We start from the raw sequence: 17,504 nt of genomic DNA on the forward strand, positions 1-17,504 counted from the left end.
GGTAGGAGTGCCAATGTGAAAGGGGATCTAGGTAGTTAGATATTCTCTCTTGGAACTTCTATTCTGTTTACATTATTGTATGGCACACTCAACAACAAAGAGTAAAAACGTCCATTACAAAACCAATGCATTATAAATAACACTTTCAGGGGGTTCAGAATGCAATGCTTTATAGTTGGAGCTCCAAATTAGGGTGCCCTAATGATCCCATGTATAACTGTTAGATGTACTGTACATTGAACCCAGATTATAGAACTGAATCGTTCTTTACAGAACCTAGAACAAAAGAAAGAGTTCCAGAACAGTTCAGGTGATTATATGTAGTAGAACACACAAGCTGGATAGGGAGGAGACTTATTCATTTTAAGTTTAGAAGCAGGGCAGTTTATAGCACACCAGGGGTAGATACATACTGTACGTGGCATCTGTGCATAACCTGTGTATGACCATCAGTGAATATTCTCGGTAAGATGTGATCCACAGCGACGGGAATTAAACCCTCCTTCAGGGCACTCTACTGCCATCCAGCACCAATCTGCGCGGCACAGAGGCACTGAGGGGAGAGAGGGCGGAGGAGGCTGGCTTTCCTTAATAACATCCCTCTCTCTCTCTCGCTCTCTCTCTCACTCTCTCTTTACCAAACACTTCAGAACCTGCTGGGCACATAACAACTACACACAACATCGGTGGACTATATTAGCGCAATAAACCAGCGAGGCAAGGATACATCTAGAATCAAGACTTTTCCGCGGGGGTGAAAAAGAACAAGACAACGGTCAATTCGGTGAGGAGACTTCATGTGTTCATAGTTGCTTGGTTGTCATGGAGCTTGATGCTAATTTGTAGTGGAATGTTCGGTGACTAGAATCTCGAGACCGTTTCTACATATTTGTTCGGATGTTGAGGGCATATAGTCTCAGTGTTTTAAAAGTAAATTATATATTTATACAATTAATTATACAGTGGCATACTGAGAAACTCGTTTGAGACACCAGCGTTTGATTTTGTCTCATACTGTCTGTACTAATAAATGTCAATCAATATAATTTCAAGAACTGTGCAATATTAATTTACAGTACGCAGTGTCATATATGTGGTTTAATAATAGTAAATAGAGAACACAAGTTAATTGCTAAGTAACATTGGCATTTTGAAATGTTTTAAACAAATATAACTAATTTATGGACATGACATTAAATCGTGATGATGATCTACATACACATGATGTACCTTTCAGAAACAAATCTAAACCTAGAATTCTTTCAAACTTTTAAACAAATCTAATCGAGACTATTTACAAGCACGGCAATAGAGCAGACCGTTCTCATGTTGCATGTGATATACTATTACATCGGAGTGTTGTGCACCGGGAATGAAAACGATTCTGTTCCACTTTCCTTAAAAAAAAAAAAAAAAAAAAAAAAAGAAACGGTATATATTGTGTACAAATAAATTCATAATTAAACGGGAACATACATCTACATAGCATGTTCCAGCTCCTCGAATTGTTTTATTAGCGGTGATTTATTTGCAATGCACAGGTATTCATGCATACTTTATATTGCAAAGAGAATATTGCATTTCGCAGCTGAACTGTCCTTACATACTGTTCTCTTACGAGTTCATGATTACCCGCGTGCTCAGGTACAACAGGTCAGGTAACCAGGAATAATAACAGTGTACGTTACAGCAAGGCTTTGATTGAGAATGACGTATCTATACAGGTGCGTTTCTTGGTCTTTAAATGTTTAATTCATATTCCATTTACGATACTATGATATCGTACCATATTTACGTCCGAGTTTTAGTAAAATGCGTTTATAATTGTGATGAAACTTGGTTAAGACATTCTTAGCTCATGGTATTGCAATCTAGCATATCTGTTGTAGAAACCTACAACAGATATGCTCTGTCCGTCCAGCTTTTATTTTCCATATACTTAACGAAACAACTGCCAAAAAATAAAATTGCGATAGAATTTTGTAGTTTCTTTGATTACATGATGCTAAATAAAATATCTAAATTATGTTTATATATATAAGTTAATTAGTTTCATAATGAAAAGAAAAAAACAGTAATTACAATAAATAATAATAATAATAATAATAATAATAATAATAATAATAATAATAATAATAATAATGAATGTCTGGGTTGTTTTTATTTTGTTTTTTTCTGAAAACATTGTTGCATTGTCGATTTGGAGTAGAGCTTTGAGAATCCAGCCCAGCATGTTCTATAGTTCTATAGGCATCAGTGTGGAGTAGTGGTTAGGGCTCTGGACTCTTGACCAGAGGGTTGTGGGTTCAATCCCTGGTAGGGGACACTGCTGCTGTACCCTTGAGCAAGGTACTTTACCTAAATTGCTCCAGTAAAAACCCAACTGTATAAATGGGTAATTGTATGTAAAAATAATGTGATATCTTGTAACAATTGTAAGTCGCCCTCTCTCTATAATAATATAGTACGTACTGTATAAAGTCTGATTTCACAGGCGATTGTGCCTTTCAACAATTTGTTTCAATATGGTCAACTTGGAGTCAGACACCTTTTCATTGTTTTTAAATAGCGTATTCTACACAGTAATAAACATAAAGTGAGCAGCATGTTATAATATGTTATTATGATAGTGTGTTCTACTCAGATACCAGAAAGACTGCTGAGTGCAACTCAATGGCACAAGCCAGAAGTTCTGGTATGTGAGTAAACACACGAAAAATAATGCACCCGAACTGCCAAAGTAAAGAGAAAAGGGGTGGAATTGGCCCTTCATTGGTCCAGTTAGTTGTCTGCACGGTTGCCAGTGTGAGATAGTTTTGTTACTGGTCCGCACGGTTGCCAGTGCGAAATGGTTTTGTTACTGGTCCGCACGGTTGCCAGTGCGAAATGGTTTTGTTAGTGGTTCGCACGGTTGCCAGTGCGAGATGGTTTTGTTACTGGTCTGCACGGTTGCCAGTGCGAGATGGTTTTGTTACTGGTTCGCACGGATTGCCAGTGCGAGATGGTTTTGTTACTGGTCCGCACGGTTGCCAGTGCGAAATGGTTTTGTTACTGGTTCGCACGGTTGCCAGTGCGAGATGGTTTTGTTACTGGTCTGCACGGTTCCCAGTGTGAGATGGTTTTGTTACTGGTCCACACGGTTGCCAGTGCGAAATGGTTTTGTTACTGGTTCGCACGGTTGCCAGTGCGAGATGGTTTTGTTACTGGTTCGCACGGATTGCCAGTGCGAAATGGTTTTGTTACTGGTCTGCACGGTTCCCAGTGTGAGATGGTTTTGTTACTGGTCTGCACGGTTGCCAGTGCGAGATGGTTTTGTTACTGGTTCGCACGGTTGCCAGTGCGAGATGGTTTTGTTACTGGTTCGTACGGTTGCCAGTGCGAGATGGTTTTGTTACTGGTCTGCACGGTTCCCAGTGTGAGATGGTTTTGTTACTGGTCTGCACGGTTGCCAGTGCGAGATGGTTTTGTTACTGGTTTGCACGGTTGCCAGTGCGAGATGGTTTTGTTACTGGTTCGCACGGTTGCCAGTGCGAGATGGTTTTGTTACTGGTTCGCACGGTTCCCAGTGTGAGATGGTTTTGTTACTGGTTCGCACGGATTGCCAGTGCGAAATGGTTTTGTTACTGGTTCGCACGGATTGCCAGTGCGAGATGGTTTTGTTACTGGTCCGCACGGTTGCCAGTGCGAAATGGTTTTGTTACTGGTTCGCACGGTTGCCAGTGCGAGATGGTTTTGTTACTGGTCTGCACGGTTCCCAGTGTGAGATGGTTTTGTTACTGGTCCGCACGGTTGCCAGTGCGAAATGGTTTTGTTACTGGTTCGCACGGTTGCCAGTGCGAGATGGTTTTGTTACTGGTCTGCACGGTTCCCAGTGTGAGATGGTTTTGTTACTGGTTCGCACGGTTCCCAGTGTGAGATGGTTTTGTTACTGGTTCGCACGGTTGCCAGTGCGAGATGGTTTTGTTACTGGTTCGCACGGATTGCCAGTGCGAAATGGTTTTGTTACTGGTTCGCACGGATTGCCAGTGCGAGATGGTTTTGTTACTGGTCCGCACGGTTGCCAGTGCGAAATGGTTTTGTTACTGGTTCGCACGGTTGCCAGTGCGAGATGGTTTTGTTACTGGTCTGCACGGTTCCCAGTGTGAGATGGTTTTGTTACTGGTCCGCACGGTTGCCAGTGTGAGATGGTTTTGTTACTGGTCCGCACGGTTGCCAGTTGGTTGTTTTTGTGTCTGCCCTTGAACCAGTGGGGTTTGCAAAGCGTCTTGCTTTTGAAAAGGGAATTCTGTGGATAACTGTACAGTTGGGAGTGTTGTTATACTATTGAAGCACATGTGTATGACCTATATTATATACTGCTTTAATGTTAATATATGAGTTACAAAATCCACCTTGGAGTGTTTCTAATCACAATAACCCTTTGTTTTTGTCCTCTGGCACTTTCATTTAAAGGAGGGGGAAAGGTTGATGAATCCATGTTCTGTTAGTAGGGACTGGTTGCCATGTTGCTTTCCTTAATTGATTTTGCAGTTAAAGGGAATAAAGCATGATAAAAACTCAATATGGTACAGTTGTGATGTCATGAATAGGGTTTGTCTGTGATGTGCAAAACTGGTGTTCTGATATGCTGAAAGCAGTCCCATCTCCATCATAAACAATGTCAACCACCAAACAGGAAAATGCTAATGTATTCCTAACACAAACATATTATATGACAACATAAGATAGATATTTACAAGCATGCTATGTCCATGGTGCCTTTATGCCTGGCATCCTGTTTGTTCGCAGCCTGTGCTCTTGTCACGTCCTTAACAAGGACAATAAATAAATACATAGATAGATAAATAAATAGACTGCAGTGTTTCATTAACTCTAGAACCAAAATACAATCCTGAGTCAAACGTGTAAGCATTCATGCAGCACAGCAGACAGGCTTTGTCTGGGAGAGATGCAGTGAGTGAGGGGGTGTGTGTGGCGGGGTGACGATTTGCTGGAGAAAATAGAAACTGGAAGGAAAATGTATCCTATATTAGGACAAACAACAACCAACAGGGAAGAGTGCAACAAATGCCCCCCTTTATATATTACAGAGCTCTTGTGCTTGATATGTTCATGCCATCTCTCTCTCTCTCTCTCTCTCTCTCTCTCTCTCTCTCTCTCTCTTTCTCTCTTTCTCTCAGATCATAGTGTATCGCTGCCTTATTCAGGGAAAAACAATCATTACGTTATTGTGTAGTTCTGTGATGGCAGCATGGATGGAGCTTTTTTATTTTTTAGATGTGATTTTTTAATTATTTTTATATTTCTATTTTTTACGTGTTCATGCAAGGTGAAGGCAAGTGCTATAAGAGAGAGAGAGAGAGAGAGAGAGAGAGAGAGAGAGAGAGAGAGAGAGAGAGAGAGAGAGAGAGAGAGAGAGAGAGAGAGAGAGAGAGAGAGAGAGAGAGAGAGAGAGAGAGAGAGAGAGAGAGAGAGAGAGAGAGAGAGAGAGAGAGAGAGAGAGAGAGAGAGAACAACCCCTGCCTGTCTGCCTGCCGTTCAGTCCTGGCCCTCTCTCAGTTGTTCCAGATTCTGCTGCGTTTGTTTTGTGATGTGGAGGATTACGGTAACGTACACTAGAGTCTAGGTTAAGAGACCGCTGACGAACTCCTTTTGACCACAGAGACCGATTCAACCTCAGGTCTTAACAAGTGAAGAGCCCAAGAAGTTACTAGCGAGTCCTCACCCCCTGTGTATTATTTAAAGAGTTAGGCTGCAGATTTCAGTTTTATAAACTAAAGAAAGTGTTGCCAGCAATGCAAAAAAAAAAAAAGAAAAAAAAATCTAAAAAGAGCCTTTTCCCCTGTTCATCTTTCTGCTTTTGGACAAATGTAATTAGCAAAAGCAGCAGACCTGAAAGCATCAGCTTACATGTGAATGAGATCAAACCGCTTTATTATTTTTTGCACACAGAATCAGAAACAGGAACTGGTGTAAGGATTACTGACTGTATGTTTATTGGAAGGAAATGTCATTGACAGTGAGTGGCGCTATTGCTTCTAGATATATCACATCTCCTCATTCAAGAATTTCTACAAGGCATCAGCATCTATGGTGACCGGGGCAGGATACTGATGGGAAACACACTGATGTACATATGTTAGGAGAATGTCTGCATGCTATATACAGGTTGCACTATACAAAGTGAGTATGAAATAGTATTCTGCATACATAGTGTAGTACACTATGGGGTTTTTGCAAGGGTAGCATGCAAGGGGCTGCTCAGGTAATTGTGCTACACACAGGATGAATCTTATATAAGTTAATACAGGTACGTCTCTTTTTATATCGGTGACATCTTGTGCAGTTTTGGCAAAAGAAGTTCTGGCTGCTCAGATTGCTTAAAATGATGTTTCTGGGCTGTGGTGAGTCTGAGCTGTGATGAGTCTGGGCTGTAATGAGTGTGGGCTGTGGTGAGTCTGGGCTGTGGTGAGTCTGAGCAGTGGTGAGTCTGAGCTGTGATGAGTCTGAGCTATGGGGAGTCTGGGCTGTGGTGAGTCTGGGCTGTGGTGAGTCTGGGCTGTGATGAGTCTGGGCTATGGGGAGTCTGGGCTGTGATGAGTCTGGACTATGGTGAGTCTGGGCTGTGATGAGCCTGGGCTGTGATGAGCCTGGGCTGTGATGAGCCTGGGCTGTGGTGAGTCTGGGCTGTGGTGAGTCTGGGCTGTGGTGAGTCTGGGCTATGAGGAGTCTGGGCTGTGATGAGTCTGGACTATGATGAGTCTGGGCTATGGGGAGTCTGGGCTATGGGGAGTCTAGGCTGTGGTGAGTCTAGGCTGTAGTGAGTCTAGGCTGTGAAGAGTCTGGGCTATGGGGAGTCTAGGCTGTGGTGAGTCTAGGCTGTAGTGAGTCTAGGCTGTGATGAGTCTGGGCTGTGGTGAGTCTAGGCTGGGATGTTTCTGGACTATGATGAGTCTCGGTTATGGGGAGTCTGGGCTGTGGTGAGTCTGGGCTGGGATGACTCTGGGCTGGGCTGAGTCTGTGCTGTGGTGAGTCTGGGCTGTGGTGAGTCTGGGCTGTGATGAGTCTGGGCTGTGATGAGTCTGAGCTGTGATGAGTCTGGGCTGTGGGGAGTCTGGGCTGTGGTGAGTCTGGGCTACGAATCTCCTGGTTTGATTTTATTGATCCTATAGGTTGAGGTTGTATCTCACCTGTTCTGGTTGTAGTTCAGGATGATTGTTTTTTTTATTTTGATTGCATTATAACCTTTACTCTGTAGTATTATAATACTCTGCAGCAGATGTTTGAGTTACATTGCTGTGCTGTTCCCAGTATTATATAACAGGACACATTCAAACCGTTGTTTATTAAAGTGTATTGATTAGCACGGTTCCAGGCATTGCTCAGTGCAACAGGGGAATTAATGTAAAGAAGACTTCAATGCAGGGTAATCACATCAATGTCACTGTTTATTTGAGTGCAACAATATTTCATTGTATGGTATTATAATTAATATATAGCAATCTATCTGTTAACAGTTAATAAACTGTAATATACTGGGACATATTACCATCAAGTTAATTATTTTTTCTTTTCTTAAAATACAGTATATCATTTCTGTATTTGTCCTCCTGCATGGGACGGTGTTGCTTGAGAGGGACTCCCTTAATCTCAATGGAACTCCCCCTGTTAGCAAAGCCATTAAAAAATCACTGCCTTCATGTCACTGTTTGTAGCTCAGACTTGATGTCCGCGTTTCTCCTCTGGGTTAGACAGCAAGCCAGTGTGAATGAGATGAGAGGAGGGCAGACTGGCTGCAAACCCGCCTCCGCTGCTCTGAGAGATGTAGCCCAATGAGAAAATGTGACACAGCCTGCTCATAACTTGCTGGGAGTGGTGATAGAGGAGAGCTTTGTTAGCGCTGCTAGAAAGCTAAATCGCTGAACTGCACAGTGCATATTGATTTATACATGTGTATATATAAATGTGCCTTGTCCTCTGGAGGCCAGCACTGTGCCAACGCCCAGTCTCGAGCTGGCTTGCATCGGAGCAAGCCCACTGATCTTCACTTCTTCTGAGCTGTTGTGAGGGAACACAATAGAGAATTCTAAATGTGGGAGAGAAACACTTCAAACAATGAGAAACAAGAAAGAAAAGAAACAAGAAAGGAATAAGACAGGCTTCCAGATTAGTGCAATCTGTGAAACCACAGATATCATTTGAAATTGTAAAGAAAGGCATTGACTTTATGGGTATATGGATATATGGAGGCGGTATTGTGGAAGACAGCATGGTTATTGAAAGAACCCCACTGTACTGAGGGGTTTGTTTAATTGATCTAACCTGTGTTTGAATGATTGAAATAGGCCCCTTTCTGGTGTTAAAAACATGCCAAAGAGACTCATGTGTGCTGTTAGATGTTTGCTTTTCATAACCTTGGTACACAGAGTCCTATTTTAATTATTAAAAGGGCGGCTGTATTCTTTAGATCAATTGCAGAGGCCCCAGAACATTTGCAGTTGCATTACTGTGTGATTATATGAAATAATTACGCACCAGTAAAAGGTAGCGTGAAAATGGTGTCAATACAGTATTTAAGGACATTGAAAAAGACTGCTAGTGGAAACGTGTGAATTTATGAAGTTTCTTTCAGTATTTCTAAATTCAGCACTATTGAGTGTTTCATAGGTATGGATGCTCAATACAGCACAATACAGTATGTTTGACAGAAGGAAGCTCCTTGTTTTAACACTTTAGATTAAGGGTTGTTTTCCACAATGCTCTAGTGGGCCACTGTGGTGAATGGCGATCAAAGGGTAGGCCTCTGGTGGGAGAAAGTTTGGGATCCCCTGGTTTAGCCGTTTTGCTAATTTCTTTTGTAATAATAACAGGTGGCAGTGTGACAGCTCACAACAAATTACCACTTAATTACGCCACACTGCAGTAGTTCCTCAGCTGTTACATATTAATGTCAGCTATGGTTTTGTTGTCTGCAAATAAACAGTGTTTTCAATAATGGAAAAATGTTCCTTTGCTGTGGCAGGGCTTTGGCGATTGACTTGGAACAAACCCCCTGTGATGTGATTTAATAAAATACAGTTTCCTAAAATGCAAACAAATGACTGCATTGCAAAATCATTTAAGTTGTAGCGTAGCCAAAAAAAAAAAAAAAATCAAACGAAGTTAAAACAAAATACCACAGAGGCTTTTTACTCCTTAAAAATAAGTACTTGATGCAATGAAAGGGGAGCCCCTGTATGGAGATTTACCTGCTTAAACAATTGACAAGGGTTGCCCATGTCTGCTCTAAAGTACCAGAATCTAGGGTAATATTTCCTATAAAAAATTCAGCTGTGATTTTACCTGACAGGGTGTAGGGTCATCAAACCAACCCCTAAGTCAAGTGACACATACATGTATTTTGGTTCCCTAGACCAAAATTAATAACAACTAATAAATAATATTTATTGTGCTACATTTTATGGATTATATGGACTGTCCTGATGACTATTGGCAAGTATCACACATTGTAGTTCCATTAAAGGTTAAATATATTCTGTAGAACAATTTTTAGTTTTTGGACTTGTCTTACAGACTTGTCCTTTCTTCCATAGCTTAACATTCTGTGTACTCTGCTTCTGTAGATAGCAGACTTTGTTGGCTGCCTCAAGGCACACAAGCCTCCTCGCTACTGAAGCCTCCTAACAATGTCATGCTGTCTCTTGAACTTACACCTACTCTCCAAGCCATGTTATAGAGTTTCAAATGACACCTCAGCATACTTAATCTAGCAGGGGTGGAGACAGCATTATGGCGAGCCAAATTATCATTTAGAGATGTCTCAAATTGCATTTTAAGATATATTGCAATATTTAAAGATATCTCTCAATCACGTTGGCGATATCTCATATTGAATTGCAGATAGCTTGACTTGTGCTGTTTTTAAGATATCTAAAATTAATTTTAAGATATCTGTAAATTGATTAGAGATATCTAAAAATGAAATAAAGATATCTCAAATTGATTTACATATATCTTTAAATGCTATGGAAACCATGTGGATTTTGCTAGCATGGTATGCCAAACTGTCATTTAGAGATATCTTAAAATGAGGGTTTTAAAGATATCTCTAAATCATTTGACGATACCTCTAAATGACTTCCTGTTAATTTAGATATATCTTTAAATCATTTGAAGATAATTTGAAATAACTTCTTTTTCATTTCGATACAGTCAGCGCTCACATATCCGACCCTATAAAATTTTGACTTCAGTGACGGTTAAACGTGTGTGACGCATATTTCATTTCATTTTGGCCCGTTCCAACCCTTGTATCTTTTTTATGTTCCCTGAAAAATGGATAATATCAAAAATACATATCTGAAAGGACTGTTTTAAAATAAGTAGGCTTCTAGTTATATGTACTGTATTAGTTTTGTTGGTACAGTACTATATTTTTAAGAGAAGTAGTAATTTAATTCAGAATGATATGATTCTGGAAATATCACTTGCCAAAACTAGAGAGACGACACATTAACTGTAATACAGTACATACTTTTAAATCCGGTACATATTGTAGCAGTATGTAAAATTCTAACAGCACCTAACAGCAAAATTAAATCTAAATGTTATCCATGCACAGAACTGCATAAAAGGTAAAAGGTAAAAGGCAATGCAATTTAGCAAAACCAAAAGACAAAAAAAAATACACAGTTTCCAGAATTAAAACAGTATCCAAAGTCAGTATTCAAAATTGCAGAATACAGTGCTCGATAAGGCCCTAATGTCACAGTCCACTTGCAAATGAAAATGCACAAAAGCAACATAAGATCACAGATGAAAAAAAAAAATACATCACAGTATCTAAAACTGTTTAATGATTAACTGTTACATAACCCTAGCTTGTCTCGTTCTCTTAGTTTTGGCTGCATTTTCGTCAGGTAAAACTGGAGGAAGTGCTGTGGATATTCAGATAAATTGTAACATTGAATAGATAGGATTTGTATCAGAAAATTGGTGACGGAGTCGGAAATTGCGTGTGACGGGTAAGTGCATTAATTTGTTACATATGTATAATGGGGATTGATTCTTAATACAAGGGTGGTAAAACGCGACTGACGTGTATCTGGGTAACGAATATGCAAGTGCTGACTGTATCTCTAAATCATTTAGAGATATCTCTAAATAACTTCCTGTTCATTTGGAGATATCTCTAAATGGACAGGAAGTCCATTTAAAACATAGAGCATTTTCACAGTGTAGTATACGGGTTACTACTGACACAATGATGATGTAAAAGGTCAGTGTGTGTAGAAGGTCAAGTCATGCTAGGAAGTGCCTTACCTCGTGTTGGGCACTGTTCATTAATAAACACAGTTCTGTTAATTAAAATACTTACCAAAGTGGTTTCCTTCATGAAAGCAAGTCCTCCAGTCTACAACTGTATGACAATTTAAAACAAACTACAACATGGTGTTAGAAGTGGTGAAGTTTTCCGTAGCTGAGGACAGAGCAGTGTGGTGAGCTAGACAAGCGACAGGCAGTGAGCTGCAGGCAGTATGAGACAGGCAGTTTGAAACAGGCAATGTGAGACAGGCAGTGAGCTTCAGGCAGTATGAGGCAGGCAGTGTTAGACAGGCAGTGAGCTGCAGGCTGTGTGAGACAGGCAGTGAGCTGCAGGCAGTGTGAGACAGGCAATGTGAAACAGGCAATGTGAGACAGGCAGTGTGAGACAGGCAGTGAGCTGCAGGCAGTGTGAAACGCAGTGTGAGACAGGCAGTGAGCTGCAGGCAGTGTGAGACAGGCCGTGAGCTGCAGGCAGTGTGAGACAGGCAGTTTGAGACAGGCAGTGAGCTTCAGGCAGTGTGAGACAGGCAGTGTTAGACAGGCAGTGAGCTGCAGGCAGTGTGAGACAGGCAGTGAGCTGCAGGCAGTGTGAGACAGGCAATGTGAAACAGGCAATGTGAGACAGGCAGTGTGAGACAGGCAGTGAGCTGCAGGCAGTGTGAAACGCAGTGTGAGACAGGCAGTGAGCTGCAGGCAGTGTGAGACAGGCAGTGAGCTGCAGGCAGTGTGAGACAGGCAGTGTGAGACAGGCAGTGAGCTTCAGGCAGTGTGAGACAGGCAGTGTGAGACAGGCAGTGAGCTGCAGGCAGTGTGAAACAGGCAGTGAGCTGCAGGCAGTGTGAGACAGGCAGTGAGCTGCAGGCAGTGTGAAACAGGCAGTGAGCTGCAGGCAGTGTGAAACAGGCAGTGAGCTGCAGGCAGTGTGAGACAGGCAGTAAGCTTCAGGCAGTGTGAGACAGGCAGTGAGCTTCAGGCAGTGTGAGACAGGCAATGTGAGACAGACAGTGAGCTTCAGGCAGTGTGAGACAGGCAGTGATAAAGTGCGACAGGGGCAGATGATAAAGTGAATATTAAAATAGCCATCATGTTACACACGTTCGGGGAGGATGCTTTAGGGTTGTATAATACACACACCATAGCTTATGCAATTCCACAAGCTAAAACAATGAAGGAAATAATGGATGCATTCAAAAGTTACTACATTCCAAAAAGGAACGTTGTGTTTTGAACGTAACCAGTTCTGGGCACATACAATGCTAGAATCTGTAGGGATTGACAAATACATGACAGAGCTCAGACAAATAAGCAAATATTGCAAGTTTGGCAACACTGAAAACAACATGATCAGAGAGAAAATGGTCTTTAGCATCAATGATCAGCGTCTGAAAGAGAGACTATTGAGAGAATCAGAGCTTACACTAGCGAAAGCCATTGATATTTGCAGAGCAGCAGAGACAGCTAAAACGCAAGCAATGGGAGCCACAGCACTTGAAAGACATGTACAAGCAATTTCACAGGCAAGGTCACAAGTAAAAAAGAATAAAGAGCACAGCAAAATAAACAAAAGTGACAAGTATGCACACAAACAAAAAGCACATGTTGCACTTGCAAGCACATGTGGGAGGTGTGGAAGTCACATCATCCACGGGCATGTCCTGCCTATGGAGTCACTTGTCATGCGTCTGGTAAATGCAACCATTTTGCTAAAATGTGTGGAGCTGGAAAAGCCACTGGAAAAGCTGTCCAGAAGAAACTCCCAGAAGTTGATGCTCTTTTCATAGGAACAGTGGCATGCGCTGAAGCGAATTAGTCATCCTGTTGTGTGATGCACTCAATGCGAAGGTCAGTCTGCAATTCTTTGTAACCAAGCACTCAGCAATGCCAATTCTTGGCAGACAGGCATGTGTGGAGCTGAAATAAGTAAAAAGGATCGAGCAGCTAAATGTGAAAGCTCCAGCTACTAAAGAGGACTTAGTGTCCAAATTCCCCACAGTCTTTGAGGGTCTGGGACAGTTTCCTGGAGTGCACCACATACATGTGGACCCTGCTGTAACACCTGTCATACATGGATGCAGGAAGATGCCATTTGCTGTGCTGTGCAGACTGAAAATTACACAGCAGAAGCTATTGGAAGCAGACGTCATAGCTCCAGTACAAAAACCCACAGAATGGGTGAACAGTCTTTCGTCATAACAGAAAAGAAAAACGGCACACTACGGGTATGCTTGGATCCCCGTGAGCTGAACAAAGCGATAAGACGACAACATTACTCGATCCCAGTGCAAGCTTTCGGGCAAGAAAATATTCACCATCCTGGATGAAAAGGATGGCTACTGGCAGATAAGGCTGGACAAAGAATTGTCACATACATGGGACATGTCATCACCCCTGATGGAGTATGGCCTGATGCTGAAAAGTGCCATCTATCTCCCTCCTCCTCAGCTAAGAACCTCGGAGTCACCCTGGACCCCTGCCTCACTTGCCGCTACACCTCCACTCGACCTCTCTGCTCCTCCTGCACTAGAAGACTGGCTGTATCTCCTCTACGCTCCCCTGCCTCCAGAGCCCGCTCCTTCTCCACCCTTGCCCCTCAGCGGTGGAATGACCTTCCTACAGATGTCAGGACTGTGCAGTCCCTGACCACCTTCCGGCGCCTCCTCAAGACTCACCTCTTCAAACAGCACCTGTAGAACTCTTTTCCCTTTGGACACTTTATCACTCTTCCTTAATGCGCTTTACTTGCACTTATCTGCTCCCTATTTTATTTATTATTATTATTATTTATTTCTTAGCAGACGCCCTTATCCAGGCCGACTTACAATTGTTACAAGATATCACATTATACATTATTTCACATTATACAGATATCACATTATTTTACATACAATTACCCATTTATACAGTTGGGTTTTTACTGGAGCAATCTAGGTAAAGTACCTTGCTCAAGGGTACAACAGCAGTGTCCCCCACTGGGGATTGAACCCACAACCCTCTGGTCAAGAGTCCAGAGCCCCTAACCACTACGCCACACTGCTGCCCATAAAACACAACGTAGTCGGCAGGATATGAACCTGCGCGGGGAGACCCCAATGGATTTCGAGTCCATTTTACTGCATTTAATCCTGTACTTTACAGAGTACTGTACTGTAATCTGCCACTAGTGTTATTCAATCGGTAGTATTTTGCATTTAATCATATCCTGATGTAACTATCACTGACACTATTATCTGCTCTGATATTGATTTGTATTTTGTAATATATTTGTACTTACTAGAACTGAAGTCATTGTATTTTATCTTGCTCTTAATTGTATTAATACTTGTACTGGGATTCTTGAAATGTATTCTTTGTTTACGACTGTAAGTCGCCCTGGATAAGGGCATCTGCTAAAAAAATTAATAATAATAATAATAATAATAATAATAATAATAATAATAATAATAATAATAAAGGGCTGCAACGCCTGCTGGGCACGACGAGATACCTTGCACAGTACATTCCCAATGAAGCGTCTATCACTGCACCACTGAGGAATCTGCTGTGCAAAGCCAATAGCAGTGGGAACATGATCATGACGAGACCTGATGCAGCTCAAACAAACTCTCACTCAGGCTCCTGTAACCAAGTTCTTCGATCCAGACAAACAAATCACCATACAGGCGGATGCCTCCAAACACCGTCTTGGAGCATGTCTCTTGCAGGAAGGAAGGCCAACTTTGTCGGATTCAGAACAAAATTATGCTCAAATTGAAAAGGAGATACTAGCCATTGTCTTCGCAGTGAAAAAGTTCCATCAGTATGTTTTTGGAACCCCGGTGATGGTTCAGTCTGATCATAAGCCAATGGAAGCCTTTCTTTCAAAGCCACTGGGAAAGCTCCTGCAAGACTGCAAAGAATGCTGCTTCAGCTGCAATGCTATGATTTACGGATTTCATACACCCCTGGGAAATATATGCTCATCGCGGACACGCTGTCTAGCGCCGTTGTTGGTGAGGTATCTACACACAGTGATGAGCTCACAGAACTGAAAGTAGTTTATGCCATGGAAGCTACAGAAGCACTAAGCTCACAGATGTTAAGTCAGCTGCAGGAAGCAACATCGAAATACAAAACCTTGCAAACATTGCTGGAGGTGCGTAACAGAGGTTGGCCTGTAATTAAAAAACAGCTTGACCTCAGACTTAATCAATACTGGCCTATTAAGAACACCATCGCCGTGAAGCAAAGCATACTGATTAAAGGAGACAGGATAATAATTCCTAGCAGTGCCAGACCAGTAATGCTGGAAAAATTACATTGTGCGCATCAGGGCAGCCAATGCACAAAAGCTCATGTATTGGCCAGGAAATAGAACAGATGATTGAAGCTTGTGCCACCTGTTAGCAATATCTCCCCAAGAACAAATTTGTTGGTACCCTTACAGCTCATTGAAATAATGCTTCATTCCTCCTGAAAAGTGATGAAATTAAAAGCGATTTTATCATGTATACTTGCATGCCTTTGGTATGTCATAGAATAAAGCAAAGAAGCTGTGAAAAGAGATGAATTATTGCTTATTCTACAAAGATATTCTAAAATGGCCTGGACACATTTGTTGGTACCCCTTAGAAAAGATAATAAATAATTGGATTATAGTGATATTTCAAACTAATTAGTTTCTTTAATTAGTATCACACATGTCTCCAATCTTGTAATCAGTCATTCAGCCTATTTAAATGGAGAAAAGTAGTCACTGTGCTGTTTGGTATCATTGTGTGCACCACACTGAACATGGACCAGAGAAAGCAAAGGAGAGAGTTGTCTGAGGAGATCAGAAAGAAAATAATAGACAAGCATGGTAAAGGTAAAGGCTACAAGACCATCTCCAAGCAGCTTGATGTTCCTGTGACAACAGTTGCAAATATTATTAAGAAGTTTAAGGTCCATGGAACTGTAGCCAACCTCCCTGGGCGCGGCCGCAAGAGGAAAATCGACCCCAGATTGAACAGAAGGATAGTGCGAATGGTAGAAAAAGAACCAAGGATAACTGCCAAAGAGATACAAGCTGAACTCCAAGGATCAGTTTCTGATCGCACCATCCGTCGCTTTTTGAGCGAAAGTGGGCTCCATGGATGAAGACCCAGGAGGACTCCACTTTTGAAAGAAAAACATAAAAAAGCCAGACTGGAATTTGCTAAAATGCATATTGACAAGCCACAATCCTTCTGGGAGAATGTCCTTTGGACAGATGAGTCAAAACTGGAGCTTTTTGGCAAGTCACATCAGCTCTATGTTCACAGACGAAAAAATGAAGCTTTCAAAGAAAAGAACACCATACCTACAGTGAAACATGGAGGAGGCTTGGTTATGTTTTGGGGCTGCTTTGCTGCACCTGGCACAGGGTGCCTTGAACCTGTGCAGGGCACAATGAAATCTCAAGACTATCAAGGCATTCTGGAGCGAAACGTACTGCCCCGTGTCAGAAAACTCTGTCTCAGTCGCAGGTCATGGGTCCTCCAACAGGATAATGACCCAAAACACACAGCTAAAAGCACCCAAGAATGGATAAGAACAAAACTTTGGACTATTCTGAAGTGGCCTTCTATGAGTCCTGATCTGAATCCTATCGAACATCTATGGAAAGAGCTGAAACTTGCAGTCTGGAGAAGGCACCCATCAAACCTGAGATAGCTGGAGCAGTTTGCTCAGGAAGAGTGGGCCAAACTACCTGTTAACAGGTGCAGAAGTCTCATTGAGAGCTACAGAAAACGTTTGATTGCAGTGATTGCCTGTAAAGGTTGTGCAACAAAATATTAGGTTAGCGGTCCCATCATTTTTGTCCATGCCATTTTCATTTGTTTTCTTATTTACAATATTATGTTGAATAAAAAATCAAAAGCAAAGTCTGATTTCTATTAAATATGGAATAAACAATGGTGGATGCCAATTACTTTTGTCAGTTTCAAGTTATTTCAGAGAAAATTGTGCATTCTTCGTTTTTTGTGGAGGGGTACCAACAAATTTGAGCACGTCTGTATATATATATATTCCTGGATTTGGCTAATGCATATGGTTCAGTGCCACATGAACTACTTTGGGCAGCATTTGATTTTTTCAGTGTACCGATGACAATAACAAATTTAGTGAAAGCCTATTTTGGAGATTTGCAATTCAGTTTTTCAACTTCAGAATTCAGCACT

The 17,504-nt window shown here is 41.7% G+C and overlaps 1 protein-coding gene across 1 annotated transcript in view; it reads left to right on the forward strand.

Moving 5' to 3' along the window:
• The first annotated feature begins 556 nt into the window (after nucleotides 1–556).
• Nucleotides 557–17,504, forward strand: part of LOC117430633 (gamma-aminobutyric acid receptor subunit alpha-3) — a 118,971-nt gene continuing 102,023 nt past the window's right edge. Inside the window, exon 1 of the mRNA XM_034050895.3 lies at nucleotides 557–784. The gene's annotated coding sequence lies outside the window, so the exon portion shown is untranslated. The remainder of the gene's footprint in view (nucleotides 785–17,504) is intronic.

This window comes from Acipenser ruthenus, chromosome 26 (genome assembly GCF_902713425.1).
Source record: "Acipenser ruthenus chromosome 26, fAciRut3.2 maternal haplotype, whole genome shotgun sequence".
In the NCBI taxonomy this organism is placed as follows: domain Eukaryota; kingdom Metazoa; phylum Chordata; class Actinopteri; order Acipenseriformes; family Acipenseridae; genus Acipenser; species Acipenser ruthenus.